The following is a 16,088-nucleotide window of genomic DNA, read 5'->3' as shown; positions in this document are numbered from 1 at the left end:
AGATGCCCACCAATGTCTCATAATTCTCCCCACATGTGAAACTTTCCACATATTTTGACTGCATTTTATATTAACTCTCTCTCCAGTTTGAATTTGGTTGATTCAAAAAGGCACAGCTATGCCAGTTCTCCTTCTGCTAATTACTGGTTAGCACACTGACCGTGCATGTTAGAGACTGAGATTAAGCAGTTCAGATTTCTCAGAACATGCAGATAATGGTTATCCATCTCTCTCCTCCCTTCCCCTTGCACCATATATGTGTTCAATGCTTTTGCCCATTCTCCATCCAAACAGTGATTTTAGCCATCACACGACTTGACCTATGGACTTTCATGGGGTGTCATTATACCAAGGGAAATTTTAAGCTCTGCTCTAGGTAGTGACTCATCAAAAAGTCATATAAGCAGCTTTCTTTCTGAAATTACTTCAATTTTGTTTGAAAGGGAATGTGTTGATGCTTCTCTGTTATGCTAGGCTATAGAGCACGTTTCTATGCTCTGTGTACAACAAACATCTGCTAGAGGTGTTAGGATTTTCGTCGGTTATGACATAACTGCACTTGTGGACTAAAGCTTCAGTTTATTGCTGCCATTTATTCAGAGGTGGGTTCACTGGAAGGAGGAAGAATTTTCAGTAAGTACATTTTGGTGCCTTCCACCCTCCCTTCAGAAGTAACTCAAGCACTTGCACCATATAATGCAACTGTGGTCCTGCAGACTTCTCTGTGTAAATAACTCTGTACCAGACTTTGGGCCCCCTGGTACATGGTATTTAGAAATTTTCAAAACACGTGCCTGCATTTGAACTTTTAAAGTCCTCTGGGAGCACGGGTAATCTGAAGCCCAGAGCTAGGAGATTATTAGCAATGCTATTTCCATTTCAATTAAAACAAGTAGAGCAAAATAAAACTGAGGTAACTAAACAAAATAGTAGCTACCCAAAGAACAAGTATTCAGCAAAAAATTTATTGCTTATGAGAGATTGAATCTCTTCCATCTACTCCTAAAACTTTGTGTGATTTGGCACAGTTTATAAAAAAGGTTAGTATTTGTCTTGTGTGCTCTTGAAGACTACACTACTGCAGGTTTCAGTGTGGGTCAGCATAGGTTTTTAGAACTTTATATGGATGTCCATGGTATAAGATGGTAATATTGGTACAATATATTCCAAACCAACATGCAGTAATATATTTGCCAATTGCTTTGGTGTTGCAATAGGAGAGTTTTTACAACCTAGTTTCAACTTTCTCTTAATATCCCTATCATAAGGAATTTAGTGATGTATTTCCTTATGAAAGCACTAATTAAATTGTCAAACTTTTATATTTGAATTGAAATATTACTGTGAGTTTTTAATGGCAGAGGAAAATGCTGAATTTTATTAATCAGGGTTAATGATTTATGACACTGCACACTGAGTTTCTTGTGTTTTCTGTTTCAGATTAAATCAAATACACACAAGAAATCTATTGCATGAGAAAACTAAATGTCCTTATAGCAGTGTTTAATTATTTCCTGACTTATGAAATAAGAAATGGTAAATATGATACATACATAAAACCATGGTGGGAATAGTTGCTTGAGAAATTTTGTCAAAGAAGTAAATTTTAGGTTTACTTAATGGATATATACAAATCATATTGTAATGTAAAGGAAACAATGTCAAGACCATTTCCCTTGAAACTGCTTTTCACCTACAGACTGGGATTCTGAAACAAACTGTGAGAAATAATTGAGGTCTGCCTCTAAAATTTCATTTACAATACAAAAAGTGGTCTGTTCATGAGAGTGGGTAGGTGTTTTGATACTGCCCTAACAGACCAGATTTGTGTTTTAGTTTAAGAAAACCCTCAGTGATTCCATTCAGTATAGCTATGAGGAGATCAATCATTCGGTTTTCCTTCCTGTAGTGATAGCATTGCCATAACGTATGTTAGACAATGTTGAGGCTTTTGCAATGGTTAACAAATGGTGAATCCATGAGTGAGTGTTACAGTTCTGAATGAATAAACATATGCAAAAATTTCTGTATTCTCGAAAGGAAGACTTACAAGGCACAAATGAGAAAATAGTATTTGGTACTGATATCCTCTTGCAGATCTCTAGTGAGGGGAAACTGTAAAGCAGCTTTGAGATACTAGATTTGAAACATGCAGATGCTACAAATATAAGAATAACAATAATAATGGAAAGATATGACTTGTGTTGTGAGAACTCTTAGGAGTGCAAGATAACATGATCCATCTAAAAGACCTCATTGCAGAAAGGGGATGAAATAAATGTTTAAAATTAATCCACAGTTTACATTCTTTAACCTTCTGCTGTATTTACTTTCTAGAAAGATTTAGAAAAATTAAAAAATATATGGAAAAACGGTAATTTTAAAAGGGATGGATGAAGAATCAATTAAACCTTCATGATGCGCATTCTGGTTTGATTAAAGGAAGCTTTTCCGATCAAACTTGTGACAATGGTGCAGCTGAGTATCTTAAAAGTTCAGGTTAACATAAATGTAGATTTGGCTAAATGGTTGTTGCTAAAATTAAGTCTTTAACTCAGTTTTCTTTAGTACTCTAAATATTTACATCTACTGAAGTGTTTTTCTTGATAATAACATAGGTCCAAATATGTAAATCACACATAGTGCTGAAATCCATCACAATTCTGCCAGTATTAGACAATGAGATTACAAGATCTGGCCCATAATACCTGTAGCAAAGACAAAATGCTGTATAGTTGTCTTGGAGGATGAAGAGATTTTTCATTTTGATCAGTGATTAAGGAATCTTTCATTAGTAGGTGTAAATATATATATAAAAAAAGCAGTGGGGTGATATGAATCCCATGAGAGAGCAGTTCTTCCCTAATGCCAAGCATTGAAGGCCTACAGCCCTTTTTACAGTTGAGTTTTTTTCAGAATAATATCTTGATTGTGAAACAGACAATTGAGTTCACTAACTTTCTTATTAAACTTAGTTTGATAGGTTCAAACTGCAGCAAATCATAAACCAATCTTCATTTGTTTTAAATTATTCAAAAGGAAATGAGACCCAGTAGATTGCTCCTGTCTTCTGAGTCTGGCATAAAAGCGATGAAAAACCACTGTTTAGTTCAAAATGGTACTGAAACTGATTTACACTATCAAATAAATTGTGCTTCTCATTTATTGTTGCTTAGATATTAACGTATATTATGAACACAGCTCAGTTTATATCTGCATGGATACACTCCAACAAAACAGGCATTTCTGTAAAGCTGTCAGGAAAACAAACCTGTTACCACATAAAAACACATACAACACTCTGAATGTTTTATTTTAATGAATTTATTGTGCTGTGCTTATCCCGGGCTGTGAGGCAGATGACAGTGATTTATAACTAGCAGAGCAGTAGCCCTGATAGGATGATGAAGGACCATTTCTTCTCATTATGCCAGCAGAGCTTCTTTTCATCTCTTCTCTTATACTCTATTTATTGTTTGCCCTTGGCATCATCAGTCACCAGGCAGTACAGTTTACAAACACTGTTTTGGCTGGCAGAAAATAAATTGTTCAGCCAATGATGTGAAATCTATCAAATTCCTACTAAGCTGCATCTTGAAACCCCTATTCAAGCTCCTGTCTGAGGCTGATCCATAGTTTAGATAATGTTTTACTTCTAAGAGATAGATTTTTTCCCTTCTCACTCGTTACTCAGAGCAAGATGCATTTCCTTTAATCTTTCTGCAGGCAAAGGCTGACCAACTTCCAAGAGCTGCAGAGACTACATCATTCATGTCTGGACCTTTTTGTTTTTGTTACAAAACCCATATAGACAGCTTTATGGAGGGATAGTAGAGAAATATTTGTCATTCTGGGTAACTAAATATGAATAACACCAAACATGGTAAAAAGTGGCTGAACTTAATTGTTGAAAAGAAAACATATAAACTAGAAAGGTGACAGTGACAGGTCTAAAACCAGAAACAAACAATGTGTCATGTTTATTTTCTTGGATGTATCCGCATAAAGTCGTTTAAAATATAAAGCCATGTTTGTTTAAATGGCTTGGTATAATCCACAAGCAAATCAGTTGGCTGCAAATGCCTAAAGCTGCTGAATGTGGAATTAGGTACTTGTATATTTAATCTAAAAAGAAAAAATCTGTATTACAGATCTGAGCAAAAGAAAAAGTATGCACTCTGGTACAGCTTTCCTTAAATAATCAAGCTATCTGACAGAGTTGATATGACCATAATGTGACTAGTGACAGACTAGAATGGAGGGGTAAGGAAGAGGATTTGCAGAGTATGAAGACTGAAAGGGGAGTTTTTCAGTGCCACACATACATGCATTTTAAACTGTTGGGACAAAGTCTTGAAAAATACCTAGTAACCATCATTACTGAGAACTATGGGATCGAAGGCTGAGAGAAAATATAATTTGCTCTGTCAATCCTCTACATCTGTATCTTAATATGCATTTGAACAATTTGAAGTATGATGAATATTAGTTTGGCCTTTTTTATTTTTTTTTATGTAGCCCTCATAAGACGATGAACCTGGAGATACTGCTAGGTCTGAGTTTGGAGATAAGTATAAAAAGAAAACATTTTTTCAGTATTCTCACCTGTTCTATGCTCCTTTTAACTGGATTTACTGTTCATAGCCCACACGGTGGTGATAGCAAGGATTAAAATCTTTTCCACAATTAAGCCAAGGAATGAAATGAGTATTTTTCAAGAGTTTTGCTTTGCACAAATTTCTTGTAGGTGTCAATAATTCATTGTCATTGATAACTGGAAATAAAAATGGGCATAAAGTAGCCAAGGTTAATAGTTTCAAGCCTCTGAGTGGTATTTCTTAAATCTGTAGTAGATTATGTGTGTATATCTCTTGTTCCTTTGCTTTACCTCTCTGCACTAAAAATGCCAGTATTGCAAGATGTCCTAAAGGCTAGGGTGATAGGCCCCACAGACCATTTTTATCTGTAGCAAACTATTCAGTCTCAATCTTTGTGACATGCAGTGAGTCACTCCTGTACAGAATTGAGTATTTTAAGCTAATCTAAACCAAACCAGTCTGCAGAAGACTAAGCTTTGGGGTGCTGCAGGTTCAGCACAGGAGACTGCAATGAGGTCAGTTCCAGAGCCCTGGAAAGAAAGGTCAGGAAGGAGATTTTTCCCATCCTGCTGTGGGTCACATGGTTCCTACCTGTCTGAAGTGGGGAAAAAGCAAAATAAACTCCCTGATCGGAAATCTGGCATTCATCTTGATTCCCAATCTTGTGATCAAGTCACAGTAGCCAAGTGTCTAAGAATATACAAGTGTCTCAGGACCAGTGAAGAGTTTAACTGTCCCACCAGTCTGGGCTGTCTAGAAGCTTCAGAACCGCTGTTGATTCAGAAGAGATGGGATACAGGCATCCCCACTCCACCTACTTCATCTGGTTAACTTTTCAGAAATGCATCAGCAACCAACAATTTCAGTCATCTCTGTCTTTCTGGTACAACAATCATTTGCAGAAGGAAAGACTTGACAGAGAGTCTACCCCACAGAATGATAAAATTCAGGATAAGAAAATGTTTACTGTAAAAATTTTATGGGGTTCTGTAGTCCTTTTAAAGTAACAAAGTAGCAAAATATGTTTCAGTCTTGGTAAATTTGATTAATATAAATAAATTTATAATATCTCTTTCATTTATTTTTCATTTTAGTCAGACAGTTGCAGCTGTCAAAGATCTAGCTATCAAACTGTCTAAAGTATTTGTTTTAACAAATGAATTTGTGCTTTGTCAGCCTCCTCAGGCAGTGAAGTTGGTGGATTTTTAAACTACTGCTTGGATACTTAGATAATAGGGAATAATAACTGCACATACAGAATCATATGTATAACTGTTTTCCTCTAATGACAGTATTTCTAAGTAATGTGATAATAATCTAGAACCAAATTATACTTTTTCTCCACTTTATGCCAGAAAACCTCTTTTAACCATAGATTGAGAGTTTCCTGAGTACATCTATATGTACGACATCAGTCTGTGAAGATTCTTTTACTTAATATTGAATCCAACAGACTTTTTTTTCCTAATCATGATTAAAATTTAGATATTATTCCGTTTCTAATCACCACTAGAATCACTGTTAGATTTAAAGAATCTTTGCATGTATCAAACTTTCCAGCATGACATTTGAAAAGCAGTTTCAAATCCACACAAGCTTTGGAAGTTTCTTTCTCCCTTTTTTATTCCTTCCTCATATGAAACAGATACCTTTTAAAGATTCACGGTTTCCAGGAGACTAATATTTTTCACATCTTCGTATCACTATCTGAAAACCATGCAGCTCTTCCTCTTAGGGAACCACTGTAGAATATTTAAACTAGTAGCTATAAACCTGAATATTAAAAAAAAAAAAAAAAAAAAAAAGTCATCATTGTGCTTTTTCAATGATCTGCTTCTTCTTACAAGTGTCTCTTTACGGTCTGTTGCATTTCTGGAAAGTTCAAGCTGTGTTGAAACGCCTTCCACGTTTTTCATTTGCCCCTTTTATTTTACAGTGCTCTTATTCTATTTCCAGTCTTCTGTCACCAAACTGGTCTAATGTCATATTCTTAGGGCATGATGGACAACAATAAATCTTAATTCATAACCATAGTAAGTCTATCAAGTAACAGGTGAATGACCAAAATTTATGGAAAAGATCATGTGAAGAGATGAAAGTTTCTTAGTGTTACACTGCTCATCAGCGAACACTCAGTTTGATCTTACACACCACCATCTCTGAATGTGACATTTCCATCCAGTCAAATCCTATTTGAATGACATAGTTGCAAAATCGAGTTGTTTACATTTTTTAATCCAACATAGGTCAAAAAATTAGAAGACTGCAAATGAAAAAATTTCCTTCACAAAAACTATATTCCTTCAGAATATATATTAGAAATTAATAAATCTTTGTTTTATCCATTTTTCATATTAAGTTCTTTTATTTGCACTTTAGTTGTTTTGTCTTATATTGCTGTTTTAGCAATTCTGTATTTTTATGTGTGTGGAGAGATATATTCTTATCTAAAAATAACAACGGACTCTTCCTTGGATCTGCTTTACTCTCTTCCCTCAAGGTTTTGAACATTCAGCAAGGATTTTTGTTAGATCTTGTTTCCAAAGTCAATAAGAAACGTTTTGTAAAAATGCATTTCATGTTGTAAATTTTATGCTAAATTTTACGATTTACATGTTGTATTGTGTTGGGAAAAAAGATGAATTAATATGAATAAATAGTTCCTCTCATCAAACTTATCCATAAATAAAATAAAATAAAAAATTACAATAAAGGGAGCTTCAAATATAAATGCCTCAGGTGTATCTTTTAATTACCTTTTCTAAGTAAGGAAATTAATATCATAATATCATCATTCTGGTAACATTTGACTGTCTCTTTCCTGAGTACTTGACCTCTTACTTCCTAAGTGTTCTGGTATCCCTGTGGCAGCTGGGGTCACACAGATGGGGAACAGCCCTACCAGACCTATACAGACTGTTAACACAGAGCAGATTTTTCCCATGGAAAAACTGACACTTGCTCTGGAGCAAATTTACTATACCCTTCACTTTCAAATTGAACTGTCAGCAGGTACCATACTTAACAAGTCTACTTTATATGCTATTCATTAGATGTCCCCTAATAAATGACTGAGAAGCCAAATCTGAAAGATTTCATCAGTGATATGTCAAAATGCAGGATGATTAACTCTCAAAACTTAGAAGTTACTGTCATGAGGGTTGTCAGTTTGAGTTCATTTGTTTGTTTTACTTGGTTTAGCTGGAAAAACCTATCTTTGTTTAAAATCATGCCCCTGGGACTATCTGCCTGGTTCATTCTGGCTTCAGAATGGCTTTCTAGTCAATGCTGGAATCAAATACTTCACTTTGAATAGACAGAGGAGTAGATAGAAAAGTCTTCCGGGAAAGCCACCAGTTTTCCGCCTTATTCTAGTACCCTCCCCTAGTCTGCAGAAGCATGTGATTTATCTTTTAGTTTATATCACTCATGCAGATTCATTTCAGAAGCTAGAGAAGACTTAGATATGACACAAGATTGCCTTCTGGCTTCAAACCTTATTGGAATCTAAGATTTTATACTAATTCAAGTAACTTTGATTCAAGCCTTTGTGCATGATACTTTGTGAGTGTGGTTTATAGAGTTTAAGATGTTCTGCTGTATGAGGCAAAAATTGTGATAATTTCTATGTATTATGGAAGGATGCAAAACTTGTGCTGTGGCACCCTTACAACCTTTTTCAAGAAGTCTAAGTGAACTGCTCTGGAGAGATACAGAGTGCAGAGTCCAAGCAGAAGCCAGAGAGAAAACTAACAGTTAGGCAGGAGGGTTGATTCTGAGTCTACTATGTGGGATTGTTTCCTAATCTTCCTTTATTATGGGTGTTATCTGTTATAGACATATACATTCATACCTACTGCAGCATCAGGGTATCAATATGCTGTATTGCCCAAGTATGGACATAACTTGTACAAGCCACACAGCACTTAACCTGCTCTCCGATGGAACAAGGAGGCCAAAATAGAATTAAGCACTTATGCACTTCCGCATCCTACCTTTGGCTGACAAAAATACATCAGTGGGAGACTAAGTCTAAGGTATTAAGTGCTCAGCAGAAGGAGCACTTAACATGTCTTTAAACCGGTTAAAACATAATAATCTTTGTTAGTCTTATTAGATTTTATTCCATACTGTGTACCAATTCTTCTGGTAGAGACCCTGCACGTGGAAATAAAAAGAGAAGGTTGTACACGTTTCAAGGCCTCTGGGTATAGTAGGCTATTTCACTTCAACACATACATTCCCTACAATGTTTCAAACCACTCTGCAGCTGCTCAGACCAACACTGAATTGCTGTGGCAGAGAAAGTGCAGATTTCTGTTGTGTTTTTCTCTTGCTTCAAATATTTGCTGCTACATAGAACCAAGTCCAGAAGCCGTTGTTAATTATTTATTCTGTTAAAGGTTCATTTATTTCTGAAAGATTTTACATGAGGTTTGGTGGTAGTTGGAATTTATGGATGTGTTCTAGCATCATTATTTAATAATAGATCCTCTTATATGATGTCTGTCCTGGATTAATCCTACCTGGCTGCAGGTACCTGCATTAAGAACTTTGTTGTTTTGGATTTCTTCTGTAATCACTTAATGCTTGGGTTACACTGTTGAATTGCTTATCTTTCTCTAAGGGCTTAGAGGGAGTCTAGGATGACAAGGCTCCTAATTTAGTCCCTGAAGATAGGAGACTAAAAACCTAGTTGAGTCCCTGTGAAGGCTTAACTTGAAACAAGGGGGAGGAAGACAGATCTCTAATTGTAGAAAAGGTGTCTTTCACTCTTGTTTAATCTAGAAATGATTTGGCTTAGGTGAAAGCATTCTTCTAAAATAATTGTTCACATGAAAACTTATTAAGAAATTCAAAATAATTAAAATTTGTTTTAGAAAGTCTATATCATTAGGAAGTAGGCAAGTGTCCAAAAAATGTAGTCTTATCTTTCTCGGGATTTTGGTGTAATACAAATGCAAAATTTAATGAGTTAAATTGCTATGTTTTGACAAAATCATGCCAAAAGAATTTATATTTTTAAGTGATATGGATATATATTTGCTTTTAATTTTTAGGTTTCCAAGAGAAGTAGTTAGGAGCAAAGATTTTCATTTTTTACAGCTTTCCCCAAATATCCTGGACTGCCTTTTCATCTGTAGTTTTTAAATTTATAATTCAGTTTTCACACTTGAAATAAGACACTAATGAAATTATGTAATTAGGGTATAAAATAATAAATTTCTCGAGTGGTTCATCACCCAGCCTTCAGTCTTCTAAAACATGAAATTTTTTCAGCATCTTTCCAAACATTCAGTAATTCAGCTGGTTTACTTGTGCTGAAATTAAGTACGCACACATCTGTTTTCAGGGATTAGATTGCTCACACACACCTTTAAAATCCAAGCCTTTGTAGTAAGATCCAAACCTGTGTTGGGGGAACAAGTGTCCAGCTGCCCCAGAGGAGCTCTCAGCAGCACAGTGGCTCTGGTTCAGCAAAGGAGTTTGCTGGCGTTTTTTTAAACTTTGATTACCTTGTTCTTGTCTTGGCCTTAGTCTTGTGATCCTCTTCTCAGTAGTGGTGCCTGATAAGTCCTTCTAAATATAGTTGAACAAGCTAAAAGACCACATATCATCAGTGTACAGAGAAACATAAAATCATTTTTGCTTCCTCTAAGCAAATCTGGACCTTAAATCAGCTAGACCCCCAGCTGCTTTACATTTCTAACTTAAGAAATAGAAATGTGATACATGCTGAGAAGCTCTGGCTGCAGGAAGCTGTTAAAATAATGAGCAATTTATTTTGAGGGATAATAAGGGTTTAGGTCTGACTGTCTAGAATGAAGAAAAACAAAAGTAATACAATTAAAGTATATTAAATTACATTGATGTGAAATCATTGTGAATGAGGTCAGAAAAAAGAGTTCTGAATATATTTTCTGGTTCAACTGTATTTATAAACAAAGTTGAAATTTTCAGGTCATATAAGAAGTTTTTCTAATCATATATATTAGGAAGAGAAAATTATTCTATATATTTTCTACTGTTTGCATGCCTCAGCTTTATTGCATATATCTGAGGCTTGGTCCTTTAACCACTGTTCACCTTGAAATGGTCACCTTATGCAAATCGCCCCATTAAAACTTGTAGGCTCACTGAGGTGCACAATGTTTGAAGGGCTCAGCCTTCAACTGATATGAGTTGATTTTAAAAAAGGTCCATGTTGGATTAAAATACACAGTTATAGCTTTATGGTTTAAAACAAAGTTGCTTCTTTTCCTAGTTACAATAAATTTATGAAAACATTGAAGTCTAACTGCTTCTACTTTTTAATGCTTTTAAATACTGTTATAGAAATCTTGTAGATCAAAACACCCACAAGGTATGTTTTTATATCTTTATCTGTTGGGGTTATGGAAAATTTCTAGAGAGTACTTTGTCATCCTATTCGTCTTTGGATAGCAACAAATGAAAATGCTGGATCAAAGTATTCTACTTTCATCTAGAAGAAGGCTAAAAGTAAAAAAAAATCTATAATGTAAAAGCCCAAACATTCTTTTTAGGTTTCACCAGGTCACAATGGTGGTAACTTTTACTTCACTGTGTAAAGTACTGTCATGTCACCTCAGATATAATGGGAAAGGATTTGGCATGGTGTCACCTGAGACCATTTTGGTCAGGACAGTCTCTCTCTATCTTAGAAGGAAAAAAAAAAAAAAAAAAAAAGACTATAGGAAAATAAACAGCTATAGTAAGACACTGGGGAGAAAAAAATCAGTGATATTTTTCATTTGGAAGTATTTAGAAGAGATTTTAAATTATGTTATGGTTAAATTAAGCCAATATGTGCCACAGTTGTGTAGGTTCCACCCTTCATTAAAGACAGTTATACTTTTTTCGGGAAAAAAACTTGATTAAATCAGAGAAGATTCTACTCTAATCACTAGAATCTGTTGTCCAGTAGCAAGACACCATGTGTCTGTCCCTTTCCCAGTATTCTTGTAAGAAGCTAAAATTGGAATTTTATTCTTTTTCTCATGATTTTGAAATATTATTTACTCTTTCATATAGGTCTAAGTTGAGAATTTCAGTAGAAGACTGTTGTTCTGACAGTTTTGTTCTCACTTTCTCACCGTTCCTGAATCTTCTTTAAGCTGACAATTTTTGGAAAGGGTAAGAATCAGTATATGGAAAGCAACAAAAATGTCACAGCATCTGCATTTACATAATTATCATGCAGATTTCATATAATCATTTTGCTTGAATGCTTTTGAACATATATTGTAAAGAGGCCAAATGTAGACCCACAGAATGCATCTCATGAGTTAAGGTAGTTCTTAATATACACAGAATGACACAAAATTTAGCCCCAAATAGACAGTTTGGAATGGCATTAACTCTTTTTTTTTTTTTTTTCCTTACAAGAAATAATTTAATTTGTATAATCATCATCAAGATATCAGCTCTTGCCCTTCACCCCTTTGTGTTATGCTGCTGGTGTAAGCAAACTTAACACTTACATATGACACTGAGATTCCTGAAATTGTCATGTTATATATACATCTCAGTTAAATTTATATATCTTGGCTGTAATTTAAAATTTTGGCATTGGTTTCAGCTAGTAAAAATCTGTATCTTTTTCATTCTGCATGACACTTTATTTAAGTCACATTATGTAAAGTCCTATATGTCAGGTAATATAAGCATAAAAACAGAACTTGGTGTTGCCTAGGCAGCTGTTTTCAAGCTAATCATAAATGAAATAACTTGGCACAACCAACCCCTTCTGTTGTTGTGGGCCATTCTTACCAAATCAAACTAAACTTGAAAATCATCTGTTCGCAGGATGACAAAGAACTGGAAGTTTTTCAGGTTAATTTGACATTGTTCTGGCTTCTGTTCAGCATTCTGGTTTCTGGTGAAGAAAAGATAAAAGCCCACTGGGAGAGAGAATGAGTTGTGGGGTGTTTTCTTCTCCTTATCTATTTATACTAATACCAAAGAAATGTCTTCTAGAATGCCAGCTAATCCTGAAGTCTTGAGGAGAAAGTGACAAAAAGTCATTCTTTGCTACACAGATGGTTCATGACAAACACAGCAGGAGCAACAGCAAAGCATTAATTTGTTCAGTTCAAGAGATCTGCTACTCTGCTGACAGTGTCACCAGAAATATTTACAGCTGAACAGGTAGAAGCTTCATGTTCAACTTTTTTTTATATCTTAGAAAATCTTTTCTCTAAGTTTTGTATCATTGTAGCCCTAATTCATAAACATCTTTAAATTTTAAATATGCTACTAAATTAATTTTTAATAAGATTGTACTCTTTCATGAACGAGAAATATTTTGTGCAGTGAAATCAAAAGCAATCTGAGTTCCACACAGATACATGGACAGACTAATAGATAAATGCAAGATGATTACTGTTCATAGATTTGTTCTTAACATAACTCAGTTGTCAATAGAATTTAAATGTTATAGATCCTTTTTATGTATTATATTATCTAATATTCGACATCCATTATGTATGTCTGCAATGCCTTGTAGCACAACCATTACAAAAGTATCAGCTTATTAAAAAATTAATGAAACGTGCATTTCTGATCTTCAGATTTTGGGGACTGCATTTAATCATTACTTAGTCATGAAATACATTGATTTTTGGTGTGATAGGTGTATGTGTGGAATAAATAAGGTACTGGGACCCAATCTGTGTTCCACAAAGGGAAGATTGATGTCTGTGACAACAAAGAGAAGCACTGTTAATGGCCACCATATGCAACTGTGGGCTTCCACACCAGTAAAAGTCTGATTTTTCCAGCTTACATTTTCAAAAACATTAAAAAAAACCCCAACCAGAATCATTCAGTATGTAATCTGAAGGAAAGGCATAGTTTAAAGCCCAAGCATTTTAAGGTTAGTATTATGGTGAACTGTACTAATTATTTTCTTACTTTCCAGGAGACCTCACCTTTATTTAAGAATTTGTATTTAACATATGACTGTGTATTTGTATTCACGAATTTATATATGTGTAATAAATGGTACCATATTACTGCTGTGAGTATATGTACAGGACATGAAGCTCATTTGATCAAATAGGTATGTAAAAGTGAGTGTTTCTTCCTTGACAAAATGCTTCTAGGCAGAGTTAATGAATCCACGTAGCTTCTGAAGAAAAATAAAAGGCACAAGACTCCATGTGTCCTCCCCTACCCTCAGCATTTACTACTAGTTGACTCCAGATCATCGCTCTTAATCCATCCTCTGAATCTGGATTCTGTCTGAAGGACCAGAAAGCTGAAGTTCAGACCATTATAATTTCTGAAACACTCAGGTTTCATTCCTGAACTCATTCTTGAACCACATCTGGACAGACTGATGCAAATTAAAACTAGAGAGAATTTAACTACCTTTTAAATTTTACTTGTTTGCTTGATAAAATGTTATTTGTCCAAAACATAAATTTATCATTGTTGTATTTAAAGGAGACAGCAAACTAACAATACGCTACACTCAAAAAACACGATAAAGAAACAATCTAGTAAATTATTCTGATTTATTAATCTACAAATACAGATTTGAGATGCTTTCTTTATACTCTTCCAGGGGAACTCAGCTTTCATTTAATCTATCAAATGGTGGAAAATCTTGTCTTCCCAGGAAATGTTTGTTACCATAGTTAAGATTTTTGTTGCTACACTTTCAACTTCACAATGTACCTGCAAACAGAGTGTCTGCCAAAGTCACTGTTTTAACAGAACAAGTGTAATGGCTACTGATACCAAACCTACACAAGGCATTATGCTGTAAATCAATGGTTTGATGGGTGCAGTCTCTACCTTTGACTGAAGGAGAATCAAGGCTTAGACCTACGGTGGTTTTGCTGGTCTCCAGGGTAGAGTATCATCTTAACCTAATGTGTGAAATTAAGTGTGTTACTATCGAATACATGCTTAACACCAACAATGAACTCATGTATTTAAGAGAGGCAGAAATGTTCCTTTAGCAACATATACATAAAAAGTTTTGTAAATGCAGAAAAAGCTAAATAAGAAAGGAGATAATTCAATAATAAGGGGATATGCAAGAAAATTCTAGTCTTGTTTCTAACACTTGCTTGTAATTTAACTTAAGAACTGATATATTTAACTGATTACATATATATATGTAATATATATATATCTAAGGGTGCTAGTCCTCTTACAGGGATATCAGGATATCAATAACAAAATTCCAGAAGCCAACTCAGACTGGCAACAGTGATTATTGTCAAACCTTTTTGGGTGAGGGGAAGTAATAATTTCAGATTTAGATTCAAGGAGAAAAATGGATTGACTAAAAAGCTGTGGTTTATTAAAAGAAAATGGATGCATTATATGAAAACTGTGAAATCAGAGAATAAATATTTCAATTTTGTACATTATTTTGATCTAATTCTAATTAGTTTAATATTCCCAGAGAATGTTACTATTCAGGTTTTCTAGAAGGAGGATATTACTGAAATAAAGGAGCTTCTTTTTGGAAATTCACAAAAACTATAAATTCATGCACACACACACACACAAAAGCAAGAAAGGCATTTCTCTTTATAGAGAAAATAAATAATATTCCTAGTTATTACATTTTATAAGTCTTCTATTTAGGTTCAAATAATGGAAAAGTATTAAAAATAAAATCTGACCACTGAATTATCAGGAGTGTTTGATTGAAAAGAAAAAAAAAAAAAGTGCTTTCTAGGCAATCTGTGGTTTTGCTGTTTTTACTTTTCTATTATGATTTTTAATAAGGTTGTAGGGTTACTGACTGAAGTATATCCAGAGTATATGTATAACATTGGGACTTTAGTAAATTACTTCATATTGTCTCACAGGAACAGATCTGAAAAAATCCCCAACAAATCAAAATTGGTTTGGACTGTAAGACCAGCCCATGATCTCCAAACCTGGCTACAAGACAAAGCTTACTGATGAATGGATTCATACTGAATTGCAGGGAGAAGGCTAGCAGTTATTTTTGTGCAGGCTGTTCCTACTCATGACAGGGCTGGATGTGGTTCATTGTTTCTTAATTTTTTTAAAGATAACAATGACCAAATGAGCATAATAAATCCTGGTCCTTTTGAAAATTGTCTGAGTCATAAAGGCACCTTCACAGTTAGGCTCAGTTTGGCAGTTTTAACAGAGTATAGGAAAGAAAATGAAACTGTTTCCTCAGCTCAGAGTCACTCCCTCCATGTCAGGGCTACAGGTGAGGTATGCTGACTGGACAGTGATGGGGTCTTCAGTTTTATTACTGTTGATACCCTTCATAGCAGCTTGACTCAGAGACATCAAACTGGCTTGCAGTAGTTTTGTACCATGGACTTTTCTTTATAGTTGTTTCCTTTCAGTTTCATGAGGTCACATTGGGAGCAGGAAGATTAAAATACCTGAATTTATGTGCCTGTAAGTGTCTACACTCCCTTGGTAAAAGATGGAGATCTAAGCAAGACAATGAAGAGAACAGCT

The 16,088-nt window shown here is 34.7% G+C and overlaps 1 long non-coding RNA gene across 4 annotated transcripts in view; it reads right to left on the bottom strand.

The window, feature by feature from the left end:
- LOC141959786 (uncharacterized) overlaps positions 1-16,088 on the bottom strand; it is a 175,112-nt gene that overhangs the window by 10,713 nt on the left and 148,311 nt on the right. The window contains exon 6 of one of the 4 annotated variants that reach the window (XR_012633495.1): positions 10,126-10,197. The exons of the other annotated variants lie outside the window; for them this stretch is intronic. This is a non-coding gene — a long non-coding RNA (uncharacterized LOC141959786). Of the gene's footprint in view, positions 1-10,125; positions 10,198-16,088 lie in introns of those variants that run through there. 4 annotated transcript variants of the gene reach the window in all.

The sequence above is a fragment of the Athene noctua genome, chromosome 4 (genome assembly GCF_965140245.1).
Source record: "Athene noctua chromosome 4, bAthNoc1.hap1.1, whole genome shotgun sequence".
Classification (NCBI taxonomy): domain Eukaryota; kingdom Metazoa; phylum Chordata; class Aves; order Strigiformes; family Strigidae; genus Athene; species Athene noctua.
Note: the sequence above shows the minus strand (reverse complement) of the source record. Positions and strands in the feature narration are given on the sequence as shown.